At 51.2% G+C, this 20,533-nt stretch overlaps 1 long non-coding RNA gene across 2 annotated transcripts in view; it reads left to right on the top strand.

The window, feature by feature from the left end:
- LOC125640084 (uncharacterized) overlaps positions 1–10,236 on the top strand; it is a 35,373-nt gene extending 25,137 nt beyond the window's left edge. Inside the window, exons 2-3 of one of the 2 annotated variants that reach the window (XR_012669445.1) lie at positions 3,472–3,544; positions 9,669–10,236. This is a non-coding gene — a long non-coding RNA (uncharacterized LOC125640084). Of the gene's footprint in view, positions 1–3,471; positions 3,545–3,879; positions 4,511–9,668 lie in introns of those variants that run through there. The other variant, XR_007357686.2, reaches the window with a different exon arrangement.
- The last annotated feature ends 10,297 nt before the right edge of the window (positions 10,237–20,533 follow it).

The following is a 20,533-nucleotide window of genomic DNA, read 5'->3' as shown; positions in this document are numbered from 1 at the left end:
AGAACCCCATCTGAGACCAGCTCGGTGGATCTCCCAGAAAGAAGAGGAGATGGCTTTGAGGGGAGACCGGCGCTTCTCAGCTCCAGCTGGCTCAGCCTACGAGGAGGCTACTTCCACGAGCTCCCCCAGGGGCAGGTTCCCTCTTGCTTCTCCCGAGAACATTGCCCCCCCCCGGCCCTCGGGCTGGGTCTCAGCTGTGGGGATGGATGGGACCCAGTGCGGCCTCTGGCCAGTGCGTGGAGACTCGGCGGCTCTGGAGACTGCCAGCTGGCAGGCTCACCCACCTGCTCTCCCGCAGCTGCCTCGTTCCATCACAGCTACTGCTGGCAGCAGCCCCGCTAGGGCCCATGCAGCAGCCGTCACCCCCACGGAGGTGTCTGTAGCAACACTGGGGATCAGAGGCAGAAGGATGGGATGGGGAGGGGGAGTGGGGATTAAAGCAGCTGTTGCCCCCCGTTGATGGGGGGTGGGGGCAGGGGGTCGAATCTCTCACACACCCTGCACCGTGAAGGGTTAACTCACTGGTGTCTTCTCTCACTGAGCAAGACTGGACCCCATGGGCAGTGTCCCTCCCATTGCCGCCTGCAGCTGCTGTTATATAAATGGGAGGCCAACAGCTGGAGGAGCTGTACTAACTCATTGCCCTGCCATGCCATTGCCATCCTGGGAGCTCTGCACATGGCACAGTGCTGGAAAGGCTATTGCTAAGGCAAGACTGGAGGCTGACGAGGAATTGTACAGCAGGCTGGAGGAAGGCGGCAGCAGGAAACTGAGGTTTGGGGTTGGCAAAAAAAGTGGAACAATGAAACCCATCCTTTTCGTGTGGAGCATGGGAACCAGCCCATAAGTGGTGGCAGCGATATGGAAAAAATATGAAATGAAAAGCAAGCCGATGACAGTTATGGGGAAGCCACAGAAGGTGTCAAGCTCTGGAGCCAAGGCAGAAGAAGCACTGAGTGAAGTGAAGACTGGTAAGGCTGCTGGTGGCGATGAGATAACTGTTGATATGATCAAGGCAGTTGGAGGGACTGGAGTCAAGTGGCTTTATGCATTACTAGGTGTTTGCTGGGATCAAGCTTGGGTACCCGGAGAGCAGGATCGATGGTGCCTCTTTGGAAGGGCCAGGGTGATGCAAATGATCCAAACGCTTATCAGGGGATCACCCTGTTACATCAGCCTCTCAAAGTCTTTGTGAGAGTTTTGGAGGCAAGGTGGAGGAAAATATAGGAGAGGAGCAACATGCCTTTTGGAAGGGAAGGAGAACTCTAGACCCGCTATTTGCAGTGAGACAGATGTTTGAAAGAATGATCAACGGAGGGCATTGCTGCTGTGGAGCATTTGTTGGTCTTGAGAAAGCATATGGCTTGATTCCACCGGTGTTTGGAGTATTGAGATGGATGGGAGGGGCACTTCAAGAAGTGGAGAGGATAGAGAAGCAGTATCGAGGGTCAGAACCTAAGGCAACAATACATGGAATTTCCGAGAGTTCTGAGGGGACGGTGCAACAGAGACAAGGCAGAGTGCTGAGTCCACTTCTCTCCATCCGAGTTATGAAGTGAATCAGTAGAAGAACCAAGCCACAGAGAACCAATGTATGCTGAGGACCTGGCCCCTATGGCTGACAGCAAAGAGGAATTGCTCAATGTGGGATCAGACTGGGCATCTGTGTTGGAAGATCATGGTTTGAAGAACACAAAGAAAGCTGGAGTTACGCAAATTGGGAAGGTGCAAGAAGAGCTGGTGATTAACATTTCAGGAGAGAAGCTGATTCGGAAGAAAGAATTTTTGCCCTTGGTAGGGTGACCAGGTGTACCGATTTTATAGGGACAGTCCCGATTTTTGGGTCTTTTTCTTATATAGGCTCTTATTACCCCCACCCCCGTCCCAATTTTTCACACTTGCTGTCTAGTCACCCTAGTCCTTGGGAAGTAAACTTAGTGCCGTTGGAGAGAGATGAGGAGAACTGAAACGAAGAACCCTTTCCCTGTGCGCTGGCAGCGGCGGTGAAAAAGCTGCAAGGAATGCTGTGGGACTAGCAAATAAGGAACAAACTGAAAGGAACAGTGTATGCAGCATGTGTTTGTCCCTGCTGGCTCTAGGGTTTGGAAACAGTGGGAGTTACCAAGATGGAAGAAAAGAAGATACAAGTAGTAGAAAATAATATACTGAAGAGAATGCAGTCAAGTGCAGGGTAGGCAGAGTGTGCATGGAAGAAATGAGGGGTAAGATGAACCTGGGACCCTCAGTGATAGATGGGCTGGAGAGGGCATGTTTGAGGTGGGCTGGACATCTGATAAGAATGGGAGAAGAACAACCAGCAAAGAAAACCAGGGACGAAGAGGAAAACAAGCAAGGACATGGAAGACTCAGGATACAATGGAAAGACTCTGTTGGCCTGGTGGTGTCTACATGAGGGCTTAGGTCAGCTTAACTATATCTCTGTGTAAAATTTACACCCCTGAGTGACAGAGCTGCGTAGACCTAAGTTTTAAGCATAGACCAGGCCTAACTCAGAGAGATTTTCAGTCAAACCCAGGAACAGAACTCGGTACCTTGTGTTCTATAAAGCAAAGACTCCTGCCACTGGAACCAAAGGGGAATCTCTGCTTGCTCTCGCAGTGGTAGGGCTTTCATGCTTCAGGGGCTGTAAAAAGCTCTAGGACAACACAATCACTCTGTCACACTCCCACACACACTAGTTGCCATTCCAGAGAGCTGAGGTGCACGCAAACACTACAGGGCATCTTGTGGTTTCCAGGTTCTCTAGTATCCCAGCAGTGCCCTAGGATCCAGCTCATTGGGTGGATGGGCGGGGAACAGCCAATCGTTACACTCCCAAAGTAACCTATAAATTCAGGCCAAGTAGGTCCTTTTCTTTCCTTTCAAAATGGCTGTCCTCAAGACAGTTCTTAGCTCGAGAGGCCAGGGGTTCAAAGTAAGTCAGTCATTTTAAAGTGGAAGTCTCAGTGCCCTAAAATAAAGTGTATAAGCCAGAGACACGCACCCATCTTCTGCCCTGCCACAGCCCAAACCCACATGGAATTCAGTCCATTATGTCTTGGTCTCTACTCCACTTCTTCCGCCTAGGATTTAAAATCCTGCCACGACCCAAGGACAGGATTCTGAGCATGTCGTATTCGTCAGTCTCACTCGCTTCAGATATGATGGGCCAAAGCAGGGGAGAAAACACAGACCGTTAAACCACAAAGAGACATAAAACAGGGACGCTGTTTCTCAAGTATTTTGTGGCGGCTGGGAATTTCTGAGCACTTTCCAACCTCTCCTTTTGTCTGACCTGGGGGTGGCAAAATCTTTGCTGTTTGACTAAAAAAAACACCAACTCCTTTGTGTTATGCAGGTCAGACTAGGTGGTCACAATGTCCTTCCTGGCCTGGGGATCTGTGAAAATCGTGAATGACCAACTCTGAGCAAAAGTGCTTTTAATTTAGCTCTTAAACAAATCTCTTTCAGGTCTGCCTTGTGCGTGACCAGCTGCATCTTCCAGGCCAGTGAGTCGGCTGAGTAAGGAGCATCTCTGCCAAGGGTAAGTCTTGAGGATTTTCTAGTCAGCAATTCTCTAAGGCTTTTCCTTTCTGTATCCATACCGTGACACAATGGCTAAGAGTTCTGATCCCAGATTTGCATGTGACTGCCTCTACGATCTTGGGCAAGTCAAGTCATTTCACCCGGCTGCCTCCTCTGTGGGGTGAGACACTCCTACTTCACTGAGGGGTGGGGGGGTGGCGTGTTGAGAATTAATGTGTCAATCAATGCAAGTACAGTGCTTTGACGATGTGACAGTATTATAAGTGTGCCATTCCCTTCCGCCCAGAGGCTCACGCTCAGAGCTAATCAGGTGTGTTCAATGTCTCTCTCTAGGGGCTGCAGCGAGTGGGGGCATCTCTGTACCTCGTGCGATAGAGGCCTGTGCGTTTGGGGATGAAGGTTGAGATTTCTCTTCCTGTGTGCTACATGGAGGAAGTGCAGCTGAGCGGATGTCTGTTCATGTATGTGGCAGACATTAATTAGTTTGGTTTGCCTTACGGTAGTATATGGTATTACAGAATGCCATTTGGAAGTAGAAACGACTTAGGACTGGATTGAAAGGTCTGGGGATATTGTAAGAGCAGAGGGAAGATCCATTCTGGCGTAGTTGTTGAAATGTGCCTTGAAGTTGCTTTATCATTATACTTTGGCTTGGCAGAATTCCAGCTCTATTTTTTGATCATTTCAAAAGATAATATCAATGTTTATATTTTTAAGCATATTTTCTATTTTATCAATTTCAGTTTTCACAGTTGTGCAAAATACTGGGTGTTAAGGCATTTGTTGTTTTTTGTATCTATTTCAGTGTTGCAGGAAATGATGGGTAGGTCAGCCAATAGTTATCTAATGACAGTAGATATGGAAATTCAAAAAGTGAAAGCTTTATAACCCTTAAAACAAAACTGTTCACATCGCATCACATCACATCTACAAAGTAAATGTCCTTAAATCAAACTCTAATAGGTTCTCGAGCAGTATTTTTCTTACTTTGCCCAGCTGTACGTTTTGATGATTATCAATGGAAATGTTTTTTGGTGGGTTTGTGTGTGTACGGTGAAATTGACGTTTGCTGACACATGGATAAAAACCTAATCCCTTCTAAGCCTAATTATACTTTGTATTTGTCCCACCCTTTTGAACCAAATATCACAAAGCTCAGAGCAAACAATTAAGTCCCACAATTTGTTCGGAGGTGAGAATTGTCACACACACACACACACTCACACTCACACACCTGACAAAGAGAAATTGAAACAAAGGTAGAATCATTTGTCTAAGATCACACACTGAGTTTACTTAGATTGTAAACAGCTTGGGGCAGGGACTGTCTTTTTATTCTGTGTTTGCACCGTGCCTAAGCAATGGGTTTCTGGTCCCTGACTGCAGCTCCTAGGAGCTACCACGATACGAATCATAAATAATCAGTGGGGGAATTGGGCTGCCAGGTCTCACAGCTCTAGCCCCTAGATCATGCTGCCCGTCAATTTGACTCTCACTGTTTTACATGGAGGCAAAATAAGCATTTAGCAGCATGGCGTTCTCTCTGGGGCTTGCATCCTGGCTAGAGAACATTTCCACCGCACTGGTTAGCGAGACCTTTCACGTGTAAGCATTCCTTGTCTGCTTTGCACTGAGTCTCATCTATAGATTTCCCAGGATGCTGACGGGGGAAGGGAGGGTGCATGGGAAACCGGACATGGCATGTTATTGAATTGATAGGCTACTTTGTCCTGATGGGGGTTGGGGGGAGGGCGGGTTAGAAACAGAGCATCAATAAACGGCTTGAGTTGTGAATGGAGAGAGACGGATTAGGAGCCGGGTGAAAACGTGTCAGAGTGCAGAAAGAAAAATGAGCAGCTGGCTGAGCAAAATTGGTGTCTGGTGAAGGACTCGGGGCCTGGTGGAAGCACGACACCAGGGCCTGGTGACACTGATCGAGAAAGACTGATGAAGAACAGCTGGATCTGGTTGCAAACATCTGGGGAACCAGGGCTGGAGTGAGGGCGAAGTCTAATAACTACAGTGGCTCCAGAAGCTACTTCTCGGTGTTTTAGTTTGTGGCCTCGATAACTCGTCACCAGGAGCTTAATTAAAAGGTTGCAATTTATTTGTGTGCAGGCAGGATAGGAGCAGTCACCTCTTTGGTGAGAGGGGATGGAAGTGTAGCTTTCGATACTTGGCCTCCTACCCCCACAAATTTAGCTTAGGTGTAAAACTTTGGAACATTGAGGCCAAATACAGTTCCTTGGGCTAGTGCCTGAGAAACCGCGCGAGTGCGGTGGGATTGAGGAGGTGCAATTGACATGGGCCTGGGCAGTCCAGTCTGGTTCCGAAGCCCAAGCTGATCCAATTGCACCAAGTTGGTATAAACAAGAAGAGCTACTATTGGGAAGGGCATTTTCTCTGAGCATCTCTGGACTTCAGAATTCACTCCTTCCTCCTAGTCCAAAATAACCAAAGTCTGATCACCTCCAGGTCTTTTCATTTTTCTCAGGTTTTTAAAAATGGGGTAGGGTTGGGGGAAGTATCAGAAGGGTGGGGGAATTGTTGGAAAGGGAGATGACTTTCCGGGTTTTAAGTTGCCTGGCTCACTGGCATTTAAGTTATAATTCATTGTATAGCTGCACTTCGCTGTACTTTTAAGCTATGTCAAGGGCTCCCAGGGCATATGGATTGGAGCCCTTTTGTAGCATTTGCATAAATCTAAATAAACAATCAGGGTAAGGATGGAAAAAATAAGTTTGATTGTAAATCTGATTTTAGTGTGAATCTAGAGGATAATGTTTGTAACCTAAGGAATCTTTAAATTAATTTCTTGTCCCTTTTCCAGTGTTGCCAACTCCTGCCGTTTTATTGAGTCTTACAAGAGTTGGTGGTTTTCTTAAAGCCCCAACTGTTGGAGTCAGGTGATGGGCTGAGGACTCAGCTTTTGTTTGCAAATAAAAGGAAATGCCTAGCAGAGAGAAATGTAACCCTTAACAGCTGCAACCGCAGAAGGCAAAGAAAGAGACACCCCCCCCCGCCCACGGTATTACTATGTAAATCTCATGATTTTTAAGACAATCTCATAATTTTGGCAGGCCCATCTCATGATTTTGGAAAGCCAGGCACAATTCTGCTTGTCAGTATAATTTATCACAAGTTATTGGGCCGGATGCAGGCATTACTGGGTGAAATTCTCTGGCCTGTGTTACGCAAGAGATCAGATATGGGGCTCATGATGGACCCTTCTGGACTTGGTCGATGAATATCCAGGAACCGAAGGGAGCTCCCAACTAGCTCCCCAACAGGCCCTGCTCACTTGGCTCCTAAAATTCCTTTAATTTAAAATTCTATTTCAGAGGAAATCTTCCTGGTCCATTAGAAGTTAAACATAGAGCTTAAATATGATGGGAAGCATATTTAGATGTCATCAGCTTAAACACATATATCAACCTCATCAGTATGGAAGCCCGTCTTGGGGAGCTGTTTAAGATAACATCATCAGCTCTTGGAAATTATGAAGGAATATTAATTAGCCAGGCTCTGGGTCGTTTATCATAAAGAATAAATCAATAGCCTCGCCGTATAACATAAATCACTGTCGTGGGGGCAGTGAGTTCCGAGGATGGAATACTGTTTTATACAGCACCTTCTTAAAGGCTCAGAGTACTTTGCAGCGATATAAAGATCACTACAGCTGTTTAACAGCTGATAGCCCCACAACACAACAGTGTGTTGTTATTTAGATTTGAGACAGTAGCTAGAGGCCCCAAATGGGGATCAGGGCTCCATTTTGCTAGGAGCTGTACAAACACACAGGTCATGTCTACACTACAAACTGGGGTCGCCAGTCCCTGCCCCAAAGAGCTTAGTTTAATAGACAGGTGTACAAAGGGTGGGATGGGAAACCGAGAATAGCCCAAGGTGTGTCACAGACAGCAGGTCAGTGGCAGAGCCAGGTTTAGAATGCGGTGTGACGAAGTGGGAATGTTCTTAATGTTTTCTCTGAATAATGGGTGGGTGCCTCAGTTTCCCCTATGCAGTTCTTAAGTATCCAGGTGGTGGGATAAGGGTGTGTGATTGTGGGAGAGCCCTAGGGGGTCAGTGTGATGGTGTCTGCAGAAAGAATGGCTGACCCCCTGTCTCCTGGCAACTGATGGCTGGGGGTCCCTCCTCTGCAAAGGTGCCAACTGAAGGTGTTGGAGAACAAAGAGATCAGGTGGCCTCCTGGCCAGGGAAAGACACAGAGGAGAGGAGGGGCTGCAGAGTTTCAGTTTGGAGCTGGCTGGGGAAATGGGGGGAGGCTCAGATGGGGCTCTGGCCTCCCTGCCCCCCAGGACGGACCTGACTGAGATGTTCTGTTCTCTGTACCTACAAGCTCTGTTTTAGACCATGTTCCTGTCGACTAATAAACCTTCTGTTTTACTGGCTGGCTGAGAGTCACGTCTGACTGTGGAATTGGGGTGCAGAACCCACTGGCTTCCCCAGGAGCCCCGCCTGTATGGACTCGCTGTGGGAAGCGCACGGTGTGGACGGGGATGCTGAATGCGCCCAGGTCAGCCCCAGGAAAGTCAAAGTTGTGTAAGCTTCTTGCCCTGGGGAGAGGAGGTTTCCCCAGAGTCCTCCTGCCTGGCTTCGTATGGAGTAGTTCCAGAGCATCGCCCGGTGACTCCGTGACATTCGGGTCTCCCGATTTCTAGTCCAGTGCCTCTATCCACTAGGCCATGCTCCCTCTTCCTGAAGTGGCCCTCTCCCTCACTAACGTGGCTGAGGAATTTCAGAACGTGCTGCGACAGCTCGAGCTCGAATTTGACTAAGACGCTGCATGGAGCACCTTTGCGCTGCAGGGTGGAAGCCCTGGGATCTTCCCTGAACTCAGTTGCCCAGGTCCTTGGTTTGACATCACCCCCAGCAGCACAGCATCCCCGGCCCTGGTTTGCTGGGCATTTGTGTGTTACGAGCTAAGAGGGAAGAGTGCCTGCCTCCCTATTGAGGCGTCAGCGCTGCTTTCGGCAGCATCCTGAGGATGTGCTGTTCTGTCTCCTGTCTGCGGGCTGAGTTAGATCCGAGAAAGAGACTGCAGCATTCCCAACCATGTGGCACTCCCTCTGATCCACTGCTGACTTGGCGGGTGCCAGGCAGTCTGTTACTTAACTAGACAATGATATGAACTCAAGGGGAAGCCTTCTCTTCCCATGCTCCATCGTCCTCTCTCCAGAGGGTGTTGGTGGCAGACATACCTGCTGGAGCTACAATGGTATGATGCCACTACCAGTTGGCTTGGTGTATGGAACTTATCGGTCCCCATTACACAATCTTTAGTATATCTACTCTCACAACCCCCCTGCAAGGTAGGACATTGTACAGAGGGGGAACTGAGGCATCTGGAGCTCCAAGCTATGTTGCATGGCCTGGAGTGTAATTCAGGACTTCGCCCCAGACGTCAATGGGAGGTTTGCCCAAAGATCAAGGGCAGACTAGGGACTCCGTAAAGTCCCTAAACTTCCATCTCCCATTTGTTCAGTGCTTTGCTCTCACATTCAGCACCACTTAATGGGACATCTGCTCCCCTTCAGGGCCAGTGTTGTTCCTGCCCTTTGTTTCTCTTCCTCTTCCCTGTGTGTGTGTCACTCCTTTCTTCCTCCTGCATTTCCTTCCCTATGGCCGTCTTCCCTTCACCATTCCATCTGCTAAAATGAAGAGCAATGAAATAGTTAATGCTGACATTTTATGTGTCTTCATTAGACTTCAGTGTTAATGTTCCAATGGGATTAATGGGGGTTGGCCTGTTCACACCTCTCTGAGTTATTTTTCAGGCTGTCTGCAGACTCAGGCAGACGTCACTGCATTGGTTATGCTCTGTTCACATGTTCCAGGTTTACTTCCCAACCACAATGCCTAGAAACATACCTGTTAGGAGACAAACTGAGATTCTGTGTAATTTGAATATGCCACATGCATACATCAGCAGGGCTGGACACTTCATGCCAATGAGCTGAAAGGATCAGCACTGGAATAGTTAACAAGCTGACTTTTAAGTGATCTGATGAAGCGAGCTGTAGCTCACGAAAGCTTATGCTCAAATAAATTTGTTAGTCTCTAAGGTGCTATAAATCTTCCTTTTCTTTTTACCAATACAGACTAAGACGGCTGCTACTCTAAAACCATCAGACAATTGTTTCCAAGTTGATACCCCATTGAGATGAATGGGAGAAGTTCACACCTCTTCCACCTATACACCTAGGAACAAGGAACACAGGCCAGCCCTACAGAATAGGGAGGACTCTGTCCTGGAAAGCAAAGACTCTGAAAAGTATTTAAGGCTTGTGGTGGTCAAGCAACTTGACCTGAGCTGCCAGAATGATACTGTGGCCAAAAGAAGATGTGATCCTTGGGTGCATAAACAAAGGAGTGGTGAGTAGGCACAGGGAGGTGATTTTAATTCGTTGGTGAGACCCGATACTGGAATGCTGTTGTGGACATTTTGTAATGTCTGTACAGTTTGAGTTCTGTGTGGGATTATGAACTTTCTGTGTGTATCCTGACCAAACCGCAAACTTCATTTTGAATGTGCAGCCCTTTGCCTTCTCTGTCCTTTTATCCCCATGGTGGACTGAAGTCCCAAGGAGCAGTAATACAATACAGGATCATTAAATCAGGGTGGTCTGCTATTCAAATACAAACATCCTAGACAACAGGCTGGGTGTCACCCAGGAGAACAGGTTTGTTGGGGAGAAGTCACCCAGTAGGGTCTGTGTTCACCTCTGAAGCTGCTCTGGGAGTCACCTGAGAGGACTGGGAGGTTGTAAGAAGGCAGGAGTTGCTCTGCTTGGTGTCTTTGGCCATTTTCATCAGCCCAAGGAGAGGGGAGCTGCAGCAGGAGCCTGATAAGGCGAGAGGGAACCCTATCTGAACTCAGCCCGTCCCCCAGGGACTTCCCAGGGAAGGGTGAGCTAGCGAGGGGCGTTGCGTTATGGGTGTGTGTTGTTTTCTGAATGATCTGTATTCTCTGCCCTTTGCTCTTTACTTAAAAGAGAGAATGGTGCTTTAGAATCCTGTGCAAAGTCTCTGTGCGTCCGTGTGCACCTGGTATGTGCTACACTGATCGTACGCCCATCGAAGATTTAACCCGTGGACTCAAAAATGCATGCAGGGCTGAGTTCTGGGTGTGGGTGTGTTGAAGCTATGGGGGAGTTTGGGGACCAGTTCTGGTCCTGGGGTGAGGCAGTTGGTCTGTGGAGATCTCAGCTCTCAGCAGGGAGATCTGCACCCCAAGAGTGTGCCTAGAGCCCTCAAACTAGGGACAGTGCATGGGGGGTTCAGTCTGGCACATGCCCAAGAGGTCAACTAGCTCTGCGACAGGGGCACCCAGTTCTGGTGTTCCCACTTTCAAAAAGATATTGAAAAAGATGCAGAAAAGAGCCAGAAAAATTATGTTAAGGGCTGGAAAAAAATACCTCCGAGTGAGACTTAAAGAGTTCAATCTGTTTAGCTTATCAACAAGAAGATGGAGAGGTGACTTGATTACGGTGGATAAGTCCCTTTGCAGAGGGGAATTACCAGGAACTAAGGTGCTCTGTAATCTAGTGGAGAAAGGCAGAACAAGACCCAGTGGCTGGAAGCTGAAGCCAGGCAAATTCCAGTTAGAAAACCGGGAAGTGAAGTGGTGGGTTCCCTGTTGCTTGATGTCTTCAGATGCAGCCTGGATGCCTTTCTGAAAGACGGGTTTCAGCCAGACACAAGTGAGTGGGCTCAGTACGGAGGGAAATGGAGCCAATGTGCTATACAGGTGGTCAGTCAGGTGATTTAATGGCCGCTTCTGGCCTTGAATTCTATGAATCACTTTCTGCTTGGAAAACTCTCTCGGGACCGGCCATTTACTTCCCCTCACCTCACCCCAGGAAAGGTTAGACCAGGGATCTCAAACTCAAATTACCAGGAGGGCCACATGAAGCCTGAGGTCTGCATCACTGACACTGTTCCCCCCTGCACCTGGCCCCGCCCCCACTCCACCCCTTCCATGAGGCCCCGCCCCTGCCCTGCCTCTTCCCCCCTTCCAACCCCTTCTCCAAAGTCCCCACCCCAACTCCGCCCCCTCCCTGCCCCTATTCCAACCCCTTCCCCAAATCCCCACCCCGCCCTGCCTCTTCTCCGCCTCCTCCCCTGAGCATGCGGCTCCCCACTCCTCCCCCCTCCCTCCTGGAAAGCGCTAAGCGCCACCAAACAGCTGTTTGGTGGCGGGAAGTGCCTGGAGGTAGGTAGAGGAGCGGGGATGCGGTGCGCTGTGGGGCGGGAGGGGAGCTTGGCGGCTGCAGGAAATAACTGGGGGGGGGTTGGTGGGGGGCGCGGGGAACTTGGCAGGCCGCAGCAAATAGCTCTGTGGGCCGCGTATTTGAGACCCCTGGGTTAGACTCTGGTTCATAGCTCTGCTGCGTGGGGTGAGTTCTAAATCTGCCCAATTAATCCACAGGGCTCTGCTTATAATCAGTCCTTGACTCCTCTCTGCAGCAAATCATGGAAAATAAAGCCTCATGCGAGGTTAACGGTACTGGTCTCGGCATCATAACAGTGCAGGAACTCCCCCGCTGCTCTAGGTATCAGTCGCTCCACCTGCCTGTGGTATTTGCACCGCCTGATAGCCAAGGGGAAAGGAAAGGCAGCTATGTTCTGCCGAGCGTCTCTGCACTGGGCAGGCGGAGCGAGGTTCTGGGGAGACGGGAATGCGGTAATAAGCGAGGATTGCCCGGCTCCTGATCCAAAGACCATTATGCAACTGACATCAGCAGATACGCTCAGTTGCTCACGAAGCGCTGTCCAGAGGGAATGTCTGGGCAACTTTTAGTTTGACTGTCAGCTTGATTTATGTTGCAATTTGCATCGCTTTGCATAATGTACCCATAATGGACTTAGCACTCTAGTTTGTTGTTTTAACACCGTAAAAAAGAAAAAAGGGCCCAAACCTCGAAGGCCTGGTTTTCAAATAGAACTGAGCCAGGTCGCTGACGGAGCCCAGAGATGGATGGATCACGGGGAGGAATTTTATCCCTTCTTGCATTGGGTGGGTGCACAGTGGGGTTCCTGTGTGGAAGCATTGGGCTATACATTACTCATTGCAATCGCTTTTTCTGCCTCAAGCCTCCATCTCTCCTTGTACTGTCTGCTGTTAGTCGCCACGTTGCGGGCCTGTGCTTTGATCTGGTCAATCCTAGGTCCCCTCCTTATTAGTTATTTCTAGTGCCTAGAAGACCCAACAGAGATCAGAGCCTCCTCGTGCTCGGTGCTGCATGAACACAGAGGAAGAGACAGGCCCTGCCCCAATGCCATCTGAATAGACAAGACAGACATGGGGTGCAGGCAAGAGAGCGGATTGTTGTCCCCCATTCTACAGCTGGAGAACTGAGGCTGAGAGAGATTAAGTGATATGGCCAAGGCCAGATTGGGAGTCTGTGGCAGAGCTGAGAATGGGACCCAGGTCCCCTGAGTCTCAGCGCAGAGCCCCATCCTGCCCCCTTTGGGGGTGTAGAGGTCAGTGGCACAAGCCCAGGAGAAGCAGCAGAAAGCGATGGGGATTCTTAGCATTTCTAAGGGAGCCAGGACCACAAGCAGCAGCTAGAGCAGAGCGGGGTGGGCCGTGAAGCCACGGCTTCTCCATCTCCTTTCATCCAGGCATCTCCAAGCCCTTGGCAAGTATTTAAACCCCTTGACCTCTCTTGGGGGCTCAACAGCCCTGAGATGCATGGACTAACCTCATCCTCCAAGCTCAACAAGGATCTACAAGCTCTTATGGTCCCCAGATTTCTACCCCTTTCCCTTCTCTGTGCAGATGACAGCACCGCTCAGCCCAATATCCTCAGCCTCCTGAGCCCTGCTCCTTGGAGAAGCTGGGCTCGGCTACCCAGCAACACTAGCTCCCACTTGCCGGGACAGCAGCGATCACATCGGCATCACAGGCTCCCAGGCCCTGCCCCATCACTGCTGAAGGGGAATTGCCATTAGCTGCAGCAGTTTTGGGGCTTTCAGCAGCTTTGCAGATGGAATGTCTGGGACATGCACCCTCCAGATCCCTGACCAGGAGTTTGGAACAACCAAAGAAAATCCTGCCCCCCTCCCCGCAAGGAATCCCTCTCGGGTTTTCTGCTGATCCCAGTTTGTGCTGGCAGAGGACTTTGGGAGGTTAGTCTCTGCTATGTGGATACCCATGCAGCTTAACACAGAGCAGGTTAAGGGGTGACTCGGTCAGTCTATAAGTGCCTACGTGGGGGACAAATATTTAATACCGGGCTCTTCAAGCTAGCACAGAAAGGTAGAACACAATCCCCTTGTAGGGACAGGGAACCTGCAGGACAAGACCTGGATCCATGCAGACTGGAAATAAGGTGTGAATATTTAACAGTGAATGTAATTAGCCACTGGAGCAATGTACCAAGGATTCTCCATCACTGGCCATTTTTAAATCAAGCTGGGATGTTTTTCCGAGAGATCTGCTCTAGGAGTTTATATAGCCTGTTGTATACGGGAGTCAGACTAGATGATCACAGTGGTCCCTGCTGGCCTTGTAATCTATGAATTCTGACCTGCAGCCTCCCTGTTATCCCAGTGCCGGGCTCCTCCCCCATTCACAGCTCTGCCAATGTCCCTCAGCCCTGACCTGCAGCCCCCCCTGCTATTACAGCACTGGCTCCCCTTCCCCCAGCAATGCCAATGCACTTCAATCCCAGCCCCTCCTCCCCCAATTCCAGCCCTGGCCTCCCCCACTGCTCTGCCACTGCCCCTCAGTCTTGCCCTGCAGCTCCCCTGCGGTTCCAGACTTGGGACCCCAGCACCCCTGAGCTATGACAATATAGCTTGGTGCTGCCCTGTAGCCCCCCCGGCATTTCAGTCTCACCAGAGCAAATGCTGCCTATTGTGCCAAGCTACTCATTGATGTTGCAGTCTGAGTAAATGTCCCAAGGGAGTTAGATCTGGTTAAGCACATCTCTGAGGTGTGGCTGTGAAATGGAATGGCCCCGGGTCACCACCGCATCGACTCGGCATTCGGTAGAGCATGTATCTGCTCTGAACTTGGCCCAGACTCCAGAGGCTGATAGGTTAGCATCTACCCCGTCTCAATGCCAGCCAGACCCCCCCACAGCCAGAGAGTGATGGCACCTCTGGGTGGGTCTCAAGTCGTTGGATCACATGCGATGGCTGCAGAGTTTGGTCAAATCCTGGAGAATAAGTGACGTTTACATGTGAGATTTAAGAGGCCTCTTTCGAGTCTCTGTAAGATCCAAAGCAGCGTACAGGGAAGGGCTGGGTGGCATTATCTAGAATTGTTGCTATGCATCCAAACCGACATTAAAAGAACATTAGTCAGGTTGCAAAGCCGAGCACTCGAAAGCTTGGAAATGCCCGAATTAAGGTGGCCTGGGTAACCTTAATTCAGCCCCCTCATGCATGTGCATTATGACGCAGTCGTTAATTGCACGATCACACCGTGTTTTCCACAGGACCTCTGCTTCATTCAGTGCCCAGGATGGCCAGTGCTCCCTTAGTGAGCAGCTATTCAATATTTGGGCTTCTCCCCATGCAACGTGTGTGGCCCCAGCCTCACCACGTACTGTTCAACCCTTGCTCCAGGTGAGCTGGGGCGGGGAGTGGTTCCTCTACCCCCTCCGTTACTTCCTGCGCTCCCCCCCCACCCTCGCTCACCTCCGCTCCTCCTGCTCCCCTGAACGCGCTGCCTCTCCCTCGCCTGAGAGGGAGTGGGGAGAAGCCGAGCGGCAGCGTGTTCAGGGGAGCAGGCAGAGCGGAGGTGAGCTAGGGCGGGAGTTCTGGGGGGGCAGGAGCCGCAGGAAGCAATGGGGGCAGGGAATGTGGCACGCCTGGAGGAGGAGGCGGGGCTGGGTGTTGGGAAGGGGCTGAGTCGGGGCAGAGCCTGGGGTGGGGGGGCACAAAAAAAAGCGGGGGCCGCCAAAAATGTTTTTTCTTGGGGTGGCAAAAACCCTAGAGCCAGCCCTGATTGTAGAATCACAGGACTGGAAGGGACCTCGCATCTAGTCCAGTCCCCTGCACTCATGGCGGGACTCAGTATTATCTAGACCAGCCCTGACAAGTGTTTGTCCAACCTGCTCTTAAAAATCCCCAGTGACGGAGATTCCACAACCTCCCTAGGCAGTTTATTCCAGTGCTTCACCACCCTGACAGTTAGGAAGTTTTTCCTAGTGTCCAACCTAAACCACCCTTGCTGCAATTTAAGCCCATTGCTTCTTGTCCTAGCCTCAGTGGTTAAGAAAAAAAGTTTTTCTTCCTCCTCCTTGTAACAACCTTTTACATACTTGAAAACTGTTATCATGTCCCCTCTCAGTCTTCTCTTCTCCAGACTAAACAAACCCAGTTTTTTCAGTCTTCCCTCATAGGTCATGTTTTCTAGACCTTTCATCGTTTTTGTTGCTCGAAATTGTGGAGGGCCAGGTGTGGAGAGGAATGTTAAGTGGAGTCATCAAAACTCTTTTCTGGACTTTCTCCAATTTGTCCACATCTTTCCTGAAATGTGGTGCCCAGAAGTGGACACAATACTCCAGCTGAGGCCTAATCAGTGTGGAGTAGAGAAGAAGAATTACTTCTTGTGTCTTGCTTACAACACTCCTGCTAATACAGCCCAGAAGGATGTTCACTTTTTTTGCAACAGCGTTACACTGTTGACTCATATTTAGCTTGTGATCCACTATGACCCCCAGATCCCTTTCCGCAGCACTCCTTCCTAGGCAGTCATTTCCCATTTTGTATGTGTGCAACTGATTGATCCTTCCTAAGTGGAGTACTTTGCATTTGTCCTTATTGAATTTCATCCTATTTACTTCAGACCATTTCTCCAGTTTGTCCAGATCATTTTGAATTTTAATCCTATCCTCCAAAGCACTTGCACCCCTCCCAGATTGGTATCGTCCGCAAACTTTATATGTGTACTCTGAATGCCATTATCTAAATAATTGATGAAGATATTGAACAGAACTGGACCCAGAACCGATCCCTGTGGGACTCCACTTATTATGCCCTTCCAGCATGATTGTGATCCACTGATAACTCTCTGGGAACGGTTTTCCAACCAGTTCTGCACCCACCTTACAGTACCTCTATCAAGGTTGTATTTCCCTGGTTTGTTTATGAGAAGGTCATGTGAGACAACATCAGAAGCTTTACTAAAGTCAAGATATACAACGTGTACCGCTTGCCCCCATCCACAAGGCTTGTTACCCTGTCAAAGAAAGCTATCAGGTTGGTTTGACACAATTTGTTTTTGACAAATCCATGCTGACTGTTACTTATCACATTATTACCTTCTAGATGTTTGCAAATTGATTGAAATACTGAAATTGTGGAGGGCCAGGTGTGGAGAGGAACGTTAAGTGGAGTCATCAAAACTCTTGGTGGGGGAAGTGGGATTGAATAATTTGTTTGCCTAGCTCCACTCCTTGGCTTTGGTGGATGTTGGGTTTGGTGCACATTCGGAATGGTCCAGGAGCACAATCAAACCCCATCCCCGGGCTCCCTCGTCCCTGGGTTGCAGCACTTGGAAGTGCCATTCTCCAGAGGCTGAACTCTGCTGCGTCAGGGCGATTTACGTTTGAGCTCTGAGCTCATGTTCAAAGGCTCTGCTGCTGTGGTGGCTCATGCCAGAAAGTGCTGCTCACTAGGTCATTGTTCCTGTGCCCGAGCCCTTCGGCCGTGCCCCTGCCTTTGATCCAGTTCCCTCTGTCTGATCAGATCCTGCTCAGCACATTCCAGCCTCAGTTTCCAGATTATCTACACGGCCAAGTGGGGGGAGGGGACGACTTGACTGTCAAGGCTCTGGGGAAAGACACTCATTTAAAGGGCCAGCACCTCCTTTCTTTAGAGCAACCCCCTGAACAAACGGAGCTCAGTCGAACAAAAGCTTCCTTTGTTTGACGTAGAACATGATGTGGAGGGATATTTTGGAGGGTGGGAGAGGAGGCCAGTCAACTTCCCGAGAAGATCTGAGCCCAGGGAAAGCTGGGGTGGGCGAGCTGCGAGCACGCCAAGATTTTGAGGCGTGAACACGATTTGAAAAATAAATCTCCAGGCACAAACTCAGTTGAACCCTTTAGTGCTGGAGCTGCTGGGAGACGGGTCCCCCAGCGAAGGAGCATCGTCTCCACTGGGACCCAGAGCCAGCTGCTTCAGACCAAGGAAAGCCAGGCACTGATTTTATCCCATCCCCCTCCCCCCCCCGTCCTCCTCCTTTTTCTTTTTCATTCCCTTTTTCTGCATCTCTCCTCCCCCTGGCTACTTCCTTTGCTACATCTGGGCCAGGAGGTGAAGAGCCTTGTTGCCGTAGGAACAGAGATGAAGGACACACTTCAAACAAAACCAACACAAACCGGCTTTGTCTGATTCTGGCCCGAGGCTTTTCTGCTCCGGGATCCAAGGATTTAGGGGTTTGCTCCCCACCGCCTCAGCAGCTGCCCAGTGGCTGCATGCTGGCCAGGGGCTTTAGGTGCTTTTACCATTGCTCCAGGGACTCAGTGGGGCTCATAAATACACCAGTCGAGGAAAGGCAGGACAAAGCAACAAATCCAGGGGGTCCTCGCACTGCCTGGCCCACCCCTGTACAACCAGCAAGGGCTGGGCCTGTGGTGACCTGCTCCTCCAGGGAGTAGACTAAGAAGCTGGGGTACTTTGAGTGGAGCCCAAGGCATGGGGTGCCCTGTCCAAACTTCCTGGGTCCCCTTCCCCTCACTCCGTCGGGCAGGCAGCGTGGCCTAGTGGTCAGAGCAAAGGGGGCTCCTGGGCCGTTTGACCTGGGCTCAGTTCCGGATGCTGCTAATGTCTTGCTGCAGGGCTAGAGGAAAGGAATGGAGGTACCAGTGGGTTTAATTCCCCCTTTGTGCGGCTCCCAGCCTGCCTCTTTTGTAAGGTGGTGGATCACTGGGGGTGAGGAAAAGCTGAAATTAATACGCAGCAGGTTTAAAACAAACAAAAGGAAGTATTTCTTCACACAACTCACAGTCAACCTGTGGAACTCCTTGCCAGAGGATGTCGTGAAGGCCAAGACTATAATAGGGTTCGAAAAAGAACTAGATAAGTTCATGGAGGATAGGTCCATCAATGGCTATTAGGCAGGATGGGTGGGGATGGTGTCCCTAGCCTCTGTTTGCCAGAAGCTGGGAATGAGCGTCAGAGAATGGATCTCTTGATGATTCCCTGTTCTGTTCATTCCCTCTCGGGCACCTGCAATCGGCCACTGTCGGCAGACAGGATACTGGGCTGGATGGACCTTTGGTCTGATCCGTTATGGCCGTTCTTATGGTCTCCTGGCTGGCCAAGCCCACCTGGGCCAAGTAACACTGGGACCTGCTGCGCCTGGCATGTAGGGGGGGTGGGGACAGACACACGAGGAGAGTCCCCCAGGGAGCTGGAGAAACCCAGTGGAGAGAGGCCTCCGTCTCGCTCCTTTGCAGCATGGGGGGATGGTTCCCCAGGCTGCCCCCCCCCCATCCCTCCTCTGCTCAACACCATGCGCTGCCAATGCCCTCTGCCAATACCTTCCAATCCCGACTGCAGTCCCAACCTCCCCCGCACGGTGTCTGTGAAAGCACACCCACGCACAGTGTCCATGTACGCGTGCACACACAACACACACACCCCCTGTTGTGTACTTGGGTAGTCTTGGGTCTCAGCAGCTCAGCTGAGACCCTGCCAGCTCTGCAATGGTTAGTGCTGTGGCCCGGTGGGGACTAGGAGATTTACACTCCCTTTCACTTTGGAAGTAGTGAGTAGGGGTGCGGGGGCTTGCAGACCGTCTCGCTGAGCCCGGGCTGCAGGGTGCGGGGGCTCGCAGACCGTCTCGCTGAGCCCGGGGCGTGGGGCGGGGACTCGGCTCCCGAGGGTATGGCACAACTCGTTCAGCAGATACGGACGCTGTGGCAATGTTCGAACTGTTTTGCTGTGACTAGATTTAAAAAGAAGGTTTGTTAGAAGAGAAGCCAGCCAAGGACAGCGCAGCTGGTAGCTCTGAGCAGCGGGGCCTCCCCCGTTTGCTGCTTCTGTGGTCACAGCTGACCTCTGCAGTAGGAAACCATTCAACCCAGCCCTGCGCCATGGGCCCCTGACAAATGCCAGCCAGGGCTTTGTCCAGTGGCTGATGGGACCAGCAAGGGGCTCTGGATGCCCGTAGACCTTTAGGGCACACGTTCAAAGCCAGCCCACCAGGGGGCTGATCCAAAGCCCCTGGAGAGAGGCCCATTGACTTTCATGGGCTTTGGAAGAGGCCCCAAAGCCCTTCTCCCCAGGAGAGAAAGGCAGGGCTTGTGGTTAATGTCCAGACCCGGGTTCCGCGTCTGACCTTGAGCAAGTTGCTTTGGTTCTGTGTCTCACCATCCCAGGCTGTAAAATGGGCCTTAGCCGGGGCCGCCCTCCAATAACGGACCAGCGCTGCGCCCAGCCCGGGCCTTAGCCGGGCCGCCCTCCAATAACGGACCAGCGCTGCGCCCAACCCGGGCCTTAGCCGGGGCCGCCCTCCAATAACGGACCAGCGCTGCGCCCACCCCGGGCCTTAGCCGGGGCCGCCCTCCAATAACGGACCAGCGCTGCGCCCGCCCAGGCCTTAGCCGGGGCCGCCCTCCAATAACGGACCAGCGCTGCGCCCAGCCCGGGCCTTAGCTGGGCCGCCCTCCAATAACGGACCAGCGCTGCGCCCAGCCCGGGGCCGCCCTCCAATAATGGACCAGCGCTGCGCCCAGCCCGGGGCCGCCCTCCAATAACGGACCAGCGCTGCGCCCAGTCCGGGCCTTAGCCGGACCGCCCTCCAATAACGGACCAGCGCTGCGCCCGCCCAGGCCTTAGCCGGGCCGCCCTCCAATAACGGACCAGCGCCACGCCCAGCCCGGGCCTTAGCCGGGGCCACCCTCCAATAAAGGACCAGCGCTGCGCCCAGTCCGGGGCCTCCCTCCAATAACGGATCAGCGCTGTGCCCAGCCCTGGGCCTCCCTCCAATAACGGACCA

The sequence above is a fragment of the Caretta caretta genome, chromosome 7 (genome assembly GCF_965140235.1).
Source record: "Caretta caretta isolate rCarCar2 chromosome 7, rCarCar1.hap1, whole genome shotgun sequence".
Lineage (NCBI taxonomy): Eukaryota > Metazoa > Chordata > Testudines > Cheloniidae > Caretta > Caretta caretta.
This window is presented reverse-complemented; position numbering and strand designations above follow the sequence as displayed.